The sequence below is a fragment of the Pan paniscus genome, chromosome 11 (assembly GCF_029289425.2).
Source record: "Pan paniscus chromosome 11, NHGRI_mPanPan1-v2.0_pri, whole genome shotgun sequence".
Lineage (NCBI taxonomy): Eukaryota > Metazoa > Chordata > Mammalia > Primates > Hominidae > Pan > Pan paniscus.
In genome coordinates this window covers 43814237-43830104 of record NC_073260.2, presented here as the reverse complement: position 1 = coordinate 43830104, position 15868 = coordinate 43814237, and positions in this window count along the sequence as shown.

The following is a 15868-nucleotide window of genomic DNA, read 5'->3' as shown; positions in this document are numbered from 1 at the left end:
GGAGCATTTTCTTCTATTCCAGACACGGGTTTATCTAGAGAGAGCTGCAGCTTACGTGGTGACTGGAAAATGTACTTCTGACCTTATCTGCCCGTAGAAGTGTAGACGAGGTTCTCTTCCAACCTGGGACTTTGCAGGTGATGCTGGCCTGCACTTTTAAATTCTGCTGGGACAACATGGACCTGCAACGCTTTGAAGAGCTGGAGAAGGACTCCACGCGCTTCAGAGGCAGACAGTGTTGCAGAGGAGAGGGGGTCTGGGCACAGCCAGGGCTGGGTTCCACTGTCCATTCCTCCCTAATCTGCCAGCAATTCTGAACTCACCAATCTAGGGTTCCTTATCGGTGAAGCTGAGACAATAATAATAATACAGTATATGGTGTGTATATAATAACAAATAGGACGAGTTCAAGGAGTAAATAGTGATACATGTTAACAGCACTTAGTGTCTAAACATGGTGAGCCCTTAAGACACGTCGGCTTATTCCTGTTGCTGTTTTTAATGCTATCTTACTTTAAAGTACTTTGAGATTTCAAGTGAAAACTTGCCAAAAAAAAAAAAGTACAATTAACTACCAGGAATTTTAGACAAATAAATGCATTTAAACTAAGCCGTATTTTACAAACTCTTAAAGGTTAAAGTTCCTGTATGTTCATGTAAATAAGCTACTTACTAATATCGGCACTTCAAAATGTGCAAATTAAAGGGAGGAAATTTGGGGTACTCCATATTTCTCCATTGTTTGTTTCACTTGAATAAACTTCTGTTTGATTACCAGCTCACAGGGGTTACTCTGTCTGAAGGGACATGCATTGGAAAGGGTTAAAGCAGTAGAAACAGCTTTCTTTTCACTGAGACCCAGGAAGACCCACTCAGTGGTTAGTGAAAGTGAAAGGATGGATGCTTTGGCTTCCTTCCACTTCCTCCACTTTTTCCTGTTTCTCTTATAGACCTGTGAGTTCCTAGAGGATTGTTCAGCTGTATCTGCCCAGTACACAGAGGGTACTCAGGCATATTTGTTAAAAAAAGCAAAGTTATTGGTGACTGACCGACTGACCAGCTGATCGACTGAGGGAGTGAATGAACAAAGGAAGCTCAATGCTTTCCCTTAAGAAGCTCCCATGGGGTGGAGATGGCAGATGTTTACCAGACCCATAGAATGCAGTGTGTTAGTATTAAGACAGACACCTTGCTGTAGGCAGGAGTTTTAAATTGGGCCTGCATCCCTCAAGATGTCCTCAGAGACTTCTTGGGGTGGGTGTGGCCTGAGCTGGTTTTAAGGGAGTCAACTGTGGATGCTCACTCTCCATTGACTCTCCTAAGATGCGTTGCCCATGCACACAGCTGTGACGGGGTGCCAGCCCCTGGCCTTCCCCAATGCCTCGTCACAGTTCTCTTCTCCCACTTGGCCAAAGAAACTCAGGGCACCCCTCACCCATGCTGAACCTCACCTTGGGGTCTTGCTCTGGACTGTGAGAGTCTTTGGGAGCAATAAAGTTATGATTCAATATACTGGTGTAGGCAAAGCTTCTGTGACTGGACACTGCTGACCTGCAGAGAGACCACCAGTGTCTTTCTGTTTAGGGGGGTCTCAGAAGCAGAAGCTGAGACAGAGTTTGGGGTGCCAGATATTTATTAGGGGTCAACAACTGTCAAGGAACAGGGGAGGAAGCAAGATTGGGCAGAAGAAGTCAAACTTCGCTGTAGACCTGACAAACGCTTAGTCAGCCCCGGCGGATGTGCTGGAGCAAGCATTGCCCACCAAGGTGGCTCTCTTTGGGCAGAAAAGGCAGACTAGGCTGGCCTCCCTGCAGCTGAGGCTGACTCTGAAGGAGCTAACAGCTGGAGGCCATCTGCTGGCCTCACTCCCACAGCTGGGTAGCAAAGGCTTCCCTGGAGGAGAGCCACACGGTGCACTCTGTCCAGCACACCTCCCTATGCTAGCGTGGTTCCGCTAAGGGCAAAATGTCGTGTTCGGAAGAGGGATATTTTGACCTGAGTTGGAGTGTTTTGAACTCAGATGTTTTGTAGAGTGAGGCAGCAGGATTGATGAGAATTTCTGTCCAAGAAGCTCACTTCTTCCATCCCCTAAATAAATAATATCAAAGAACGTATGTCCCTAAAGAAAGAGTCCACAAAAATGAAGGGAGGAGGGTATCAAAGGCAATCGCAAAGGCTTTCTTTCATGGAGGCAATTGATTCACGGCATGGTGCTGTACTTTCTTGATGTCCCTCTCTGAGATGAACAGCTGGTCTACCAATCATTTGCCACCATGGCCTCGCCTCGTTTCATTGCTCTTTGCTTTATTTGCACTTTGCAGATATCGCTTTATTTATAAATGGAAGGCTTCTGCATCGAGCAAGTCTAACCGAGCCATTTTCCAACTGCACGTGCTCACTTCATGTCTCTGTGTCACATTTTAGCAATTTTAGCAATATTTCAAACTTTTTATATTATATCTGTTATGGTGATCCGTGATCAATGATCTCTGATGTTACTACTGTAATTGTGGGTTTTTTATTTTTATTTTTTGAGATGGAGTCTGGCTCTGTCGCCCAGGCTTGAGTGCAGTGGTGAGATCTTGGTTCACTGCAACCTCCGCTTCCCAGGTTCAAGCGATTCTCCTGCCTTAGTCTCCCAGTAGCCGGGATTTCAGGCACCCACCACCACGCCTGGCAAATTTTTGTGTTTTTAGTAGAGACAAGGTTTTGCCATGTTGGTCAGGCTGGCCTCAAACTCTGATCTCAAGTGATCCACCCACCTCGGCCTCCCAAAGTGCTGGGATTACAGGTGTGAGCCACCGCTCCTGGCCTATTTTAATTGTTTTGGGGCACCATGAACCATTCCAATAAAAGATGGCGAACTTAATCAATAAATGCTGTGTGTGTTCTGACTGCCCGTTCCTTGTCTATATCCCTTGCCTTGGGCCTCCCTGAGACAAAACAATGTTAAAAGTAGGCCAGTTAATAACCCTAATGGCTAACAAGTGTTCCAGTGAAAGGAGGAGTTGCATATCTCTGACATTAAATGATTAAGCTAGACATGATTAAGCTGAATGAGGAGGGCATGTTGAAAGCTGAGATAGGCCAAAAGCTAGGCCTCTTGAGCCAAACAGTTAGCCAAATTGTGAATGTAAAGGAAAAGTTCGTAAAGGAAATTGAAAGTGCTACTCCAGTGAACACACGAATGATAACACAGCAAAATAGCCTTATTGCTGATGTGGAGAAAGTTTGAGTGGTCTGGATAGAAGGTCAAACTAGCTATAATGTTCATTTAAGCCAAAGCCTAATCCAGAGCAAGGCTCAGGATTGAATCTCTTCAATTCTGTGAAGGCTGAGAGTGGTGAGGAAGCTGCAGAAGAAAAGTCAGAAGCTAGCAGAGGCTGGTTCACAAGGTTTAAGGAAAGAAGCCATCTCCATAACATAAAAGTACACAGTGAAACAGCAAGTGGAGATGTAGTAGCTGCAGCAAGTTATCCAGAAGATCTAGCTAAGATGAAGGTGGCCACACCAATCAACAGATTTTCAATGTAGGTAAAACAGCCTTAAATGCAAAGAAGATGCTACCTAGGACTTTCATAGCTAGAGAAGAGAAGTCAGTGCCTGGCTTCAAAGGACAGGCTGACTCTCTTGTTAGAGGCGAATGCAGCTGGTGACTATAAGTTGAAGCCAATGCTCATTTACCATTTTGAAGATCCCAGGGCCCTTAAGAGTTAGGAGCCGGGCACAGTGGCTCACGCCTGTAATCCCAGCACTTTGGGAGGCTCAGGTGGGCAGATCACAAGGTCAGGAGTTCGAGACCAGCCTGGCCAATATGGTGAAACCCCATCTCTACTAAAAAACACAAAAATTAGCTGGTTGTGGTGGTGTGCACCTGTAGTCCCAGATACTTGGGAGACTGAGGCAGGAAAATCACTAGAACCCCGGAGGCAGAGGTTGCAGTGAGCCGAGATCATACCACTGCACTCCTGCCTGGGTGACAGAGCAAGAGTGACAGAGCAAGACTCCCTCTCAAAAATAAAATTAAAAAAAAAAAAAAAAAAAAAAAAAGGACTGGGCTAAATCTACTGCCTGTGTTCTATAAATGGAACAACAAAGCCAGGGTGACAGCACATCTGTTCACAACATGGTTTACTGAAGATTTTAAGCCCACTATTGAGAACTACTGCTCAGAAACAAAGATTCTTTTCCAAATATTACTGCTCATTGTTAATGTACCTGGTCACCCAAGAGCTCCAACAGAGATGTGCAAGGAGATCAACATTGTTTTCATGCCTGTGAACACAACATCCATTCAGCAGCTCATGGATCAAGCAGTCATTTTGACTTTCAAGACTCAGTATTTAAGAAATACATTTCATAAGGCCTTAGCTACCATACTTAGTGATTCCTCTAATGGATCTGGGCAAAGTACATTGACAACCTTCTAGAAAGGATTCACCATAGTAGATGCCATTAAGAACATTTGTGATTTATGGAAGGGGTCAAAGTATCAATATTAACAGGACTTTAGAAGAACTGGATTCCAACCCTTATGGATGACTCTGAGGGGCCAACATTTCAGAGGAGGAAGTCACTGCAGATATGGTGAAAATAGCAAGAAAACTAAAATTAGAAGTGGAGTCCAAAAGTGTGACTGAATTGCTGCAATCTCATGATAAAACTTTAATGTATGAGGAGTTGATTCTCATGGATGAGCAAAGAAAGTGAGATGGACTCTGATCCTGGTGAAGCTGCTGTGAACATTGTTGAATGACAACAAAAGATTTAGAATATTCCATAATCTTAGTTGATAAAGCATTGCAGGGTTTGAGAGGATTTACTCCAATTTTGAAAGAAGGTCTACTGTGGGTCAAATGCTATCAAACAGCATCACCTGCTACAGAGAAATCTTTTGTGAAAGGGAGAGTCAATTGATGTGGCAGACTTCACTGTTGTCTTATTTTAAGACATTGCCACAGTCACCCCAGCCTTCAGCTGCCACCACCCTGATCAGTCAGCAGCTATCAACATCAAGGCAAGGCCCTCTACCAGCAAAAAGATTGTGACTCACTTAACGCTCAGATGATCATTAGCATTTTTTTAGCAATAAAATATTTTTGAATTACGGCATGTACATCTTTAAAAAACATAACTCTATTGCACACTTAATGGACTACAGTGTAGTGTAAACATAACTTTTATATGCACTAGGAAACCAAAATAATGTGTGACTCACTTTATTGTGATGTTTGTGATATTTGTTTTATTGCGGTGGTCTGGAATGAAACCTGAGGTATGCAATACGCCTTGTACATCAATCTCTCATCTCAGAATTAGAATTCAGAAGTAAGATGGTTGGGAAGGGATGCATATTAACACATTGCTTTGAAATTGAAATCAGTTTTTTCCTAACTGAAGCTAGATCTGGCTTGGCTGCTGGCTTGATGAGTGGACTGCTTTGCCAAATAGGTTACATGGCAGGCATTTCCATGAACTGAATGAGCTGCATCTAAAATGCCATGATTTGGATGAAAATGTACTTAAAGCATATGATGAGATAAAATAACTTTATTGAAAATCGTGAGGGTGGAGCGGGGAATGAAGAGTAGCTGCTAATGGGTATGAAATTTCTTGCTGGGGAGATGCAAATGTCCTGGAATTAGACAGTGGTGATGGCTGCACAACTTTCTGAAGATACCAAAACCCACTAAATTGCACACTTTAAAAGAGTGATCTTTCTGGTAGGTGAATTACTCTCAATTTGAAAAGCAAAAAAAAAAAAAAAAAAATTGTATTGGCAAAGTTGTGTTAAAATGACTAGTATTTTAATTTTCCTAACCTTTTCCATGTTAACAAGGAATCTCTAAGTAAATGAGTAGCAGGTATAATTAGCAGTCATCTGAGAAGTTTGGGGGCAGTCTTTTTGGTGTATTTCCCAGAATCAAGACAGTGAATGACAAATGACTGGGTAACAAATACATTTTCATGTCTCATGGTTTCCATTTCTTTTCTTTTGACAAAATTGAAGGGGGACCAAGTTGATTTGTCAGGTGACAGGTCATTACTAATTTTTGATAATAGATTATAATGTAATTTTTGACATCATAAAACTCCTTTCATTGATCTCTTGTTTTTGAGGAGAACAAAGTTTCTCACAATTTTCTTTCTAAAAATGTGAAATAGAAATAGAATTAATTTTGGACCCCATTTCATTTTAGCAATAAGTAATTTTCATCTGTGAGTATATCAGCTGATTGAAAAAAACACCTTTTTGATTATTTATTTAAACACATTATAGAGCTATGTTGTTTTGATCAATTGTATTCTGATGATTATTGAAATTATAAACTTGGTCTAGAAAAAGCTGTTTAAACCTTACAGTCTTACAATGATACTGAAATTAAAATTTTAGTGTATGTGCATTTTTGTGTCAGAATAGAATGATAATGATGGTCATGTATGAAAATAACTTTCAAACATGACAATTGCTAAGATATTCCTTAGCAAAGGACAATTGCTAAGAAGTACGAGGAGTAAATGGAATGGAAATATGAGTTCAAGGAGAAAATGGAACAAGAAGCAAATAAAGAAGACTTTTCATGTATTTTAAAAATTGGTCATGGTGGGTACAGAATTGCTCTGCTACTTAGTTCCATTGGCAGAGTTTAAAAGAGTGATGTAATGGTTTTATTTTAAAATGCTAATATTTACAATAGTAAGGAAATGACATTCTCTGCAACTATTTAAACTCACAATAAAAGTTTTTAAAAATGTCATCTTAAAACTGTGAGGGAGAAAATGGGTTTTCAAATCCTGAGGGGTGATTGGATGTACCGGGGTGAGGGAGCTTTGCAGAGGAGGTGCTGGGAGCTGCACTTCGACGGGAGAAAGATGTCTGCCAGTCAGAGGAGGGCCCAGCCAGTTGCCCACTGGAGGCTGAGGTTTTAGGGGCAAAAGGCTGGCTCCTGGCACACTCACCAGGATGCCCATTACCATAGCAACTGATATCGTGGCCATTTTGTAGACACCCAAGTGTGAGAAGCAGCTATGTGACGGTCAACAATGCAGCTGCAGATGGCACCACCCTTTGCTGGCCCCTGGTGAGTGTGTGTGCATGGCTCTCTGCTTTCTCTGTGGTAGCTGTTGTTCAGCGGCACCCTGAATTAGCCTGGCTTCAAACCCCAACTGCCTTCCCTTGCCCCACATGCAGTCCTAGAGCCCACAGCATGCCAAGAGGACAGGACCACCTGTGCACCTCCAGGCTTCCAGAAATCAGGTGGCACTTTCAATCCCCAGGATCCAAGAGGATCAAAACAACGAGGCCGAGTTTGAAAAATGGACAAGAATAAGCTCAAAAAGAGCAGAGCAGAGGCTTTATCTTTTGTTGTGTTAGTGAGAAGGAAAACCTTGGTAAAGTTGGTGTATGGGGACGGGTCTTGGCTTGGAGGGTTTCCAATTGACTTGAAAAGAAACTCGGGCCTTTTTGCCCTATGAACCCAGCTCAGAAGCTTGTAGGGGAAGCAAATTTGAACTGCAGACCTCAAAATTGTGTTTGTGTTGACTGGGGAGCCACAGAGCCAGGTAGCACGTTGGTAAGAGTTCTCACACTTCTAGAAAATGCTGCAGTTGGAGCCCAACCTGAGGTGGGCTGCCCGGGGTGGGGCAGGAGAGCAGCTTCAGGCAGGGTCCGTGCAGAGAGGAGCCCCCGAGGCCTGTCCTGCCCCCCACCTTCAGTGTGGATTCTGCATTTATGCTTATTTATTTTCAAGTGTGTATACAGATGTGTGGGTTTTCTGAAGGGATGTGAGGGGAGGGAAGCAAATGTAGCTGTGCGGAATGTTTTGAGCCACAGCCATCGGGATCCAGAGGAAAATGGTTGACTTTTTCCAGCCTGCCAAGATGGGCCGAGTGTGTGGCATGTTAGCTCTGGCAGGGCCCCCGGGCTCTGTAAACACCGCTGCGGCCCTAGGCCGGGGACGCCATGTGGACTGTCAGGACTTGCTGCCTAATGGGCTCTCGCAGAGTCTTCCAGCCGCTTCCTCTGGTCTCTGTGGCTCTGGGGAAAGCCTCGGGGACAGGGTGGGAGTCAAGTTATTTGATTCTGTCCCTTGAGGTCCATTTGTCCACTTCCCAGAAGAGCTGGACTGACAGCGAAAGGGACGTTCTTCTCTTGGGCAGGAAGACCTTGCCAGCATCCATGCTATGTGTGTTTCAGGAGCGGAGGGCAGGTTCAATTAGCTGCGGCAAGTCAGGTCTCGGAGAGGTCATGGGAGGCCCCTCACCCTGGAGCCAGCTCCCCTTCCCCTCTCTGTTGCTTTCCGGGTTCCTTTTTTATGTCCGCTCTGGATGAGTGCATTTGCCTTCTGCCCTTTTCACTTCAATGGCCCTGATGCGGTCGTGTCCCGGCGACACACGTGCATGCTGAGCTCAGCGGCGTGGATGGGTGCCAGGTGCCAGGCTCCACTGTCAGCAAATCACACCCTCTCCTCAGCCCGCCACAGCCTTTCTGAGACTTGGGTCTATAAATTGCATCATGACAAGTCGCCTGGGAACTTCCCTCGCTGCTGGCAGCTCCACACCCATGCATTTCCTTTTCCCGTAAAAAAAAAAAAAAAAAAAAATCAATTCCCAGCTCAAACTCAAGAGAGAAGGTTAGTTATATGGAAACCTACTGCACATAGACACTATATTTTCAGGAAAATATTGTCACCTTTTGAAATCTGTCACGTTGTGTTCCTTCCCGTTCCTGACCCCCTTCCTGGTCCCCTCCCTCCCCAGCCTTGACAGGAACAGTCAGCCTCAAGTCAAGCCTACAGCCACGCCCCATGCCCCTACCCCAGGAGGATGCGTGCTTTCAGAAATGGTTCCAGTGGTAGTGAGGCCCTCAGCCCCCCAGGACCCTCCTGTCAGCAGGGGAAGTTGACCGAGAGGGATGCTTGGGGTCGGGAGGTTGAGCCTTAAGACAGAGATCTCGGACGCATGGCAGGTTTCTGCTTAGCTGATGATGTTGGGCAGTTTTCTCATCTTTGCCCCACCTTCCTCATTTCTGAAATAGGAGAGGAATAATTTCACAGGAGGAAATGAGCATCCAGGTCAGTCATCAGTTTCCAGTGTCAGGACACTGCATGGAGTGGTGTTCTCTCTTTACCACCCAACCAGGGCATGCTTTTCCACCTTTCCATGGAGGCCAAGCCTTTGAATGAAAGCATCAGTCTCCAGGAGTCTTGGGCTAAAATCAAATCTATGAACTTAGAAAGGAGGTAGAATGGACATTTGTTGTTTTTGCTGCTCCCCGTTCATGCTAATAGCACCCCATTTCCTTTCCAGGAAATGACCTCATCCCCGTCCTGTGCATTCCAGGGAATTAGCTCACCCGCATGGTAGACTGTCAATCAAGGCGCCCTGCTCTCCCTGGCCAAGCGGTAGGCATGTTACTACAGTGGGGCCAACTGGATTCTCCCTTTTATGCATTGGATCTGGGGCAGCCTCACGAGTCAGGACACATGCTGCACTTGATACATACCAGAGTGCTTCCTCAGCCACAGCCATGGTTCCTGCCAGACCCCCCAGAGAGTCCCTGGTCCTGTTCACTCTGGCCGGGGGCAGTGGCCACCTGAAAAAGACTGATGTTAGTTTCCTACCCGCCTGTGCTAAATAAGCAGAAAGAGAAGTTCTTCCCACCTGAATGGGTGAGCTGAGGGGTCAAACCACAGGGCACCTAACATCGTCATGCTGAGGATAAGAAATTAATCCACGAATGCTGCCTGAGCAAGGGACAATGGGACTCAGAAGTGCTGGAACTCTTTCCAGATAATGGAAACTGGATCCTGGGATCGCAAAACATGCAGGTGGCTCTTGAGCAACGCGGATTTGAACTGCGCAAGTCCACTTGTACATGGTTTTCCTTCCATCTCTGCCCCCAGAGACAGCGAGGCTAACCCCTCCTCCTCCTCGTCCTCCTCATCCTACTCCACATGAAGACAATGAGGTCTTTAGGATGGTCTGCTTTCACTTATAGACTAGTAAATGTATTTTCTCTTCCTTATGATTTTCTTAGTAACATTTTATTTTCTCTAGTTTACTTTATTGTAAGAATACAGTATGTAATACATAAGACATACAAAATATGTGTCAATCAACTGCTTATCTTCTTGGTTTCCAGTCAAAAGTAGGCTATTAGTAGTTAGGTTTTTAAGGAGTTGAAAGTTCTGTGTGAATTTTTGGCGGCTCAAGGGATCACCACTCATAACTCTGACAGTGCTCAATGGTCAACTGTGTATCTTTCTGCATTTGTGTCAAATAAGGAGGGACATTCGTCTCTTCTTTCTCCTCCTCTGCTCCTTCCTTGTCTTTGAAAAAAAAAACTTTTTTTGAGAGACAGGGTCTTACTCTGTCATCCAGGCTGAAGTACAGTGGCGCGATTATAGCTCACTGTAGTGTCAAATTCCTAGACTCACGTGATCCTCCTGCCTCAGCTTTCTGAGCAGCTGAGACTAGAGGCATGCACCACCACACCCAGCTAATATTTGTTTTTGTTTTTATTTTTGTGGAGATGTGGTCTTGCTATGTTGCCCAGGCTGGTCTCAAACTCCTGGGCTCAAGTGATCCTCCTGCCTCAGCCTCCCAAAATGTTGGAATTACCAGCATGAGCCATCATGCCTGGCCCTTGTCTTCTTATTATTTATTTATTTTGTTTCTTTCTTTTAGGGGGCAAAGAAGATGGACCTTTTTTGATGGAAGCCAGTTTAATCTATATCCCTTACAGTATCTATTTAACCAAGTTAAGGTTCTCTCTGTCTATCTGGATGATCAGGGGTCATGCCTCTATAACTGGAGCCTGAAAACCAAATTTGCCATTCTGGAGTAGCTTCTCTGGAGTTGAAGCTGTTGCTGAAACTCTGTCAAACCAATTTAGCAAAACAAGCGGAAGAGGTAAAGTCATCGCTCTCCCCTCCTTCTTCACCCATGGCAGATAGGGTGGCTTTCTTGCAATCAGGCACAAATCTTCCTCTGTCCTACCTGGTCTACTTTTTCTATTAAGACAACTTTTCACTGCCTAAGCTCAGAGGCAACCTTGAAGGGAGCTGCATTTTCCTCAGCAAAATCGCGCAGGCCTTACCTGTTAATGTGCCCGCGATGAGGCAAAACCGTGGCAACCATGTGGGTTCTACAGTGGAGGGGGCCACATTCCAGATGGGTCCTTAAGATCTGGAGATCTGGGTGACATTATCTCAAAGAACAGGTGGACATTATCTCAGGACCTGGGGACAGCAGTTACAGGGGTGGAATAACCACAGCTTCCACTTCCTGTAGCTCAGCCCAGCGGCTGTGGAAAGGACTGTGCATACATTTTGACCACCCTTTCCAGTTTCTCTTTTGTATTAGTTATAGTAATTCATGCTAGCTGTTATAACAAATAGTCCTCAAATTCCAATAACTGAATACAAGTGTGTTTCTGAGGTGTGCAAAGTCTGTTGAGAACTGGGTGGCTCCATGGCAGTGGTCCTCCAAGCAGTGACTCAGGGATCATGGTGTGGCTTTGTGATCTGAGTTGGCTCAGGTACTTCTAGTCATGTGGACAGAAGAGAAAGAGTAAAAGGAGCACCAGGTTCTTAACCACCTGAATCAGAAGTGCGATGCCCTTGGCTACAACCATCATGCCACCCACCTAACCGTGGAAGGAGCCCATGGACATTGGTGAGCACGGCATGCTCTGTAGCGCCTCAGTGTCCAAGCTCTTCAGCGAATCCCCCTTTCGACTCCTGGAGAAACTCCTCTTCTACACATATCCCTTAGGAAAGGTCTGAAACATACATAATACTAAGGTAAAAAGGAAGTATAAATGAGTGATATGTACTCTTCCTCAGAAATACACTGTTTTAGGCAGGCTAAACATCTTAACCTAAGATGGCAGCTCTTTCAGCTACTACTTTGATGCAGAAGGATAAGCTTCTGCTGAGCAACGCTGGAGTTCTGCTAATTTCCAGGCTTCTGAAATGCAGGTGAATGCAGGTAAGAATGGCCTTGCTGACAGCTCAGCACCACACAGTCCCCAGGCCCACCCCTGGCCTTAGCAACCATCACTCTTAGGAGTAACAAGCGTGGAAGGCATTCTCATTGGAGATCCCTGTGTTAAATGAGGAGAGAGCTCAGTCTTTGGTTCCTCTGGCTCAGTGCTTGTCCCATTTGCCTTTTAATTTTCTGGTCAGACGTATGCTTGGGGCTTTGAGCTCACAAATGATGTGGGTGATTCCCATTGGGTGGCTCTGTCATCTGGTGGGTGACCCTGGAAGTTTATTCTTTGTGCTCTGATTTAGAATAGAAATATAAGAAAGAAGTTGAGAAAAAAGTCTTCTTGACTCATAATTACAATGTGAATCAGTAATGAATCTCTAAGTTCAGTATGTGGGGAAGAACATTGCTTTCTGTCCATCTATCTCCTGGTTCCATGTCTAAGACCCAAGAAGAGAGCTGGAGAGAACGAAAAGGAAATAATAAAATTGTGGGGAACTTGGGAGAAATAATCAAAGGGAGGTTGAACTCAGGATGAAAACATCAGGCCAAGGTAGCACCCTGAAGGCCTGTTGCCAGCCCTGGTGCCCATATGCATTTTGATTGGCCTCTGGTTTGTTGGTCCACACAGTATTTTGAAGAAAGTATGAATTAGTAGCCAACTTTTAAATACCTGGAGATATCACATAAAAAGCCAGATTTCCACCTTCTCTTGAAAAATTAGAGTTTGGAACAGCAATAAGCCCATATTCCAGCAAAGCAACAGTTGGCCTGAACCCAGCAGGAGCTGCCCCTTCAGACAGGGCAGGGCTTGTCGCCTTCAAGTTGGCAATGGCCCCACCCCTCCCTGTGGCTCCCCTGCACTAAGCCTCCATGTCACTCCTCTTCATCTGGGATTTCTCAGTCCCGCTGGGTCTCCCTATTCATACTGTTCTTGGACTCTGGAAGGATTTGAGTCTGCAAGCCCTGACCTAGGGAACTTCTATGCTTTGCAAGTTGCTGAAGAGCACTGAAGACCGTGATGGACTGGTGATGACAGACACTTGAATACAAGGGAAGAGCAAGAGAAATAGAATCACGGGAGTCTCATTGCTTCAGGGAATTCGTGCGTTATGATGGTCATGTGTCAGGAGGATAAGCTGGGAGTACTTCTGTCTCCGTTGTCACTGATGCCCCAAAGGCCAAGCCTGGTGCAGTAAGTGCCAGGTACCACTGTATCCTAAGCTGGTTGGGGGGACCAAGTCTGTGCCAGGCTTGCAGAGGCACCCCCAGATTAGGGGCAGGGAAGGGAGATGGCCCGTACAGACATCTTCTTTGAGGAGCTTCACCAAGAAAGGGAGTGGAGAGAATTGGGGCAAGAGTTGGAAAAGATGCGGTCAAAATGTTTGTTTTTTAAGCTGAGAGCCATCTCAGCATTTGTTAATTGATTGGAATGATTCGATAGAAAGAGGAGACTGCTGGGGCTCGAAAGAAGGGTCAACTGAAGATGAGAGGTCTTCGAGTCAGCGAGAGGGAGGGGAATTGGGCTTTGAGACAGAAACACAGACAATGCGTGCAAAACAGAAGGAAGGCAGAGTCTAGGGGAAGTTGCGGTGAGGCTGGGGCACCTGGAGATTTAGCTGTGGAATGTTCTTTGATAACTATGCCCTTCTTGTCCTTTTTTCAACTATTGGTAATAAACTTACTGAAATGGGGTTATATTTAATTTATTGGGTCTTATTTTCATGTAAGGTTGTGTAAGCTGCTCACTGCACAAGGCATCTGGCCAAGAGGATGAGCTGGGACAAAAGTCTAGTCCATGCTCTCTGCTCACAGCAGTGTGCCCTGGTGTGGGGCTAAATGCCCCTGGAGTAAGGGACATGTCCCCATTTTCCTGTTAGTTTGCACAGAGCACCTTTTGGCTAGAAGGGACTCTCCTTACGTTGTTCTCTAGTTTGGTGTGAGTTGATCCTGTCTTGGAAATGGGAGTGTAAGATCTCTGACGGAAGAGGTGGTCTTGCATTTGTTATCACCAGCAGCACCTAAGCCAGTGTGTGCTTCCCCTAGTATGGGCCATGAAATGCTTCTATGAAATGTAAATAGATGTTACATAAAAAGAAATCTATTAGAAAAAAAGGCGGGGGGCGGGGGTGAATCTGCATAGAGAAGAGTCCTTCAGCATCACAAATGCCATTGGAAAAAGCAGCCGGCATGCTCCTTAATGATGCCTGATGGGGCTGCAGGTGCCCATTCACATGGGAGAGAAGGGCTTCCATCTCTGCGCTCATCCTCCAGAGGCTTCTGCATGGAAAACCCTGCTTGGAGGTCTGTGTGATGTCTCAGGGGGCAGTCCGACCCCCGGGGAAAGGTGTTGCATGGGCTGATCTGAGTGTGGTTTCCAAGAGTGAGGCTTGGGCCCTGGAGCAATCTGACTCCATAGTTTCTTTTACCAGGAAGACGGGACTTGCAAGCTTCCCTCCATCACTGTCAGGCCCTGGAACTATCCAAGAGCTCTTTCACTCATTTTCTTTAGACTTTAAACTCCTCCCAGATTTCCCTCAAATCCATTCCAACCCTTTCCATTTTCATTCTTTTCTCCAACAAAGAGCAAAACTGAAAAATGATAGACTGTCTATTGTGTTGACTGAACAGTGGTGACAGCCATGGGTACTGATGTAAGGCTGCCTCAAGTTCTCAGTTTTAGTTGTGTGGATTTGGACAAGTAACTTCACTTGTCTGGGCCTCGGTTTCCTCATTAATAAAGTGGAGGTGATACCAGGACTGTTGTAAGAATAAATAAAGTAAATACATGTAAAATATTAAGGGGTTGGACCATAGTCTATGCTCAGAAAATGATGAGGATGTGATCATCACCATTGTCATCAATATCATTTTGATATGTTGATAGTATACTTGGTGCACTGCAAAATTCTAACTGCAATCAGATTGCATTGATAAACCCTGGAGAGTTCTGGTTTGACTGACTGAATTTGTCATATTGCTGCACTCTTTTCTATTTTAAAAACTTGTACACGGCCAGGCACGGTGGCCCACACCTGTAATCCCAGCACTTTGGGAGGCCGAGGTGGGCAGATAACAAGGTCAGGAGATCGAGACCATTCTGGCCAACATGGTGAAACCCTGTCTCTACTAAAAATACAAAAATTAGCTGGGTATGGCAGTGTGTGCCTGTAATCTCAGCTACTTGGTAGGCTGAGGCAGGAGAACCGCTTGAACCTGGAGGTGGAAGGTGAAGGTTGCAGTGAGCTGAGATTGCACCACTGCACTCCAGCCTGGCAACACAACGAGACTCCATCTCAAAACAAACAAACAAACAAAAAAAACAAAAAAAAAAAGAAAAAAGAAAAAGAAAAAAAAACGTGTACATGCCCCACCATAATGCCAGGAAACATCAGCTTCAGTACTTTGTCTCTCATTGTATGACCCACCTTTCCCAAATAGAAGCCCTCCCCAGATCATTAACATCCCATGCGAAAGATGGATTTGTAACCCCGTTAGTGCCTAAGGTGTTTCGGAGTATGATGATTGTCCTTGTGTGTTGATCTGGCTTGGATCTGTGTCCAGCCCAAATCTCCTGTCAAATTGTAATCCCCAGTGTTGGAGGTGGGGCTTGGTGGGAGTTGATTGAATCATGGGGGTGGATTTCCCTGTTCGTCTTGTGATAGTGAGTGAGTTCTCGTGAGACCTGGTCATTTAAAAGTATGTGGCACCTCCCCCCTTTCCTCCCGCTCCCACCATGTGAGACACCTCACACCCCTTTGCCTTCTGCAGTGATTGAAAGCTCCCAGAGGCCTCCCCAGAAGCTGATGCTGCCACACTTCCTGTACAGCCCGCAGAACCATGAGCCAATTCAACCGCTTTTCTTATAAATTAC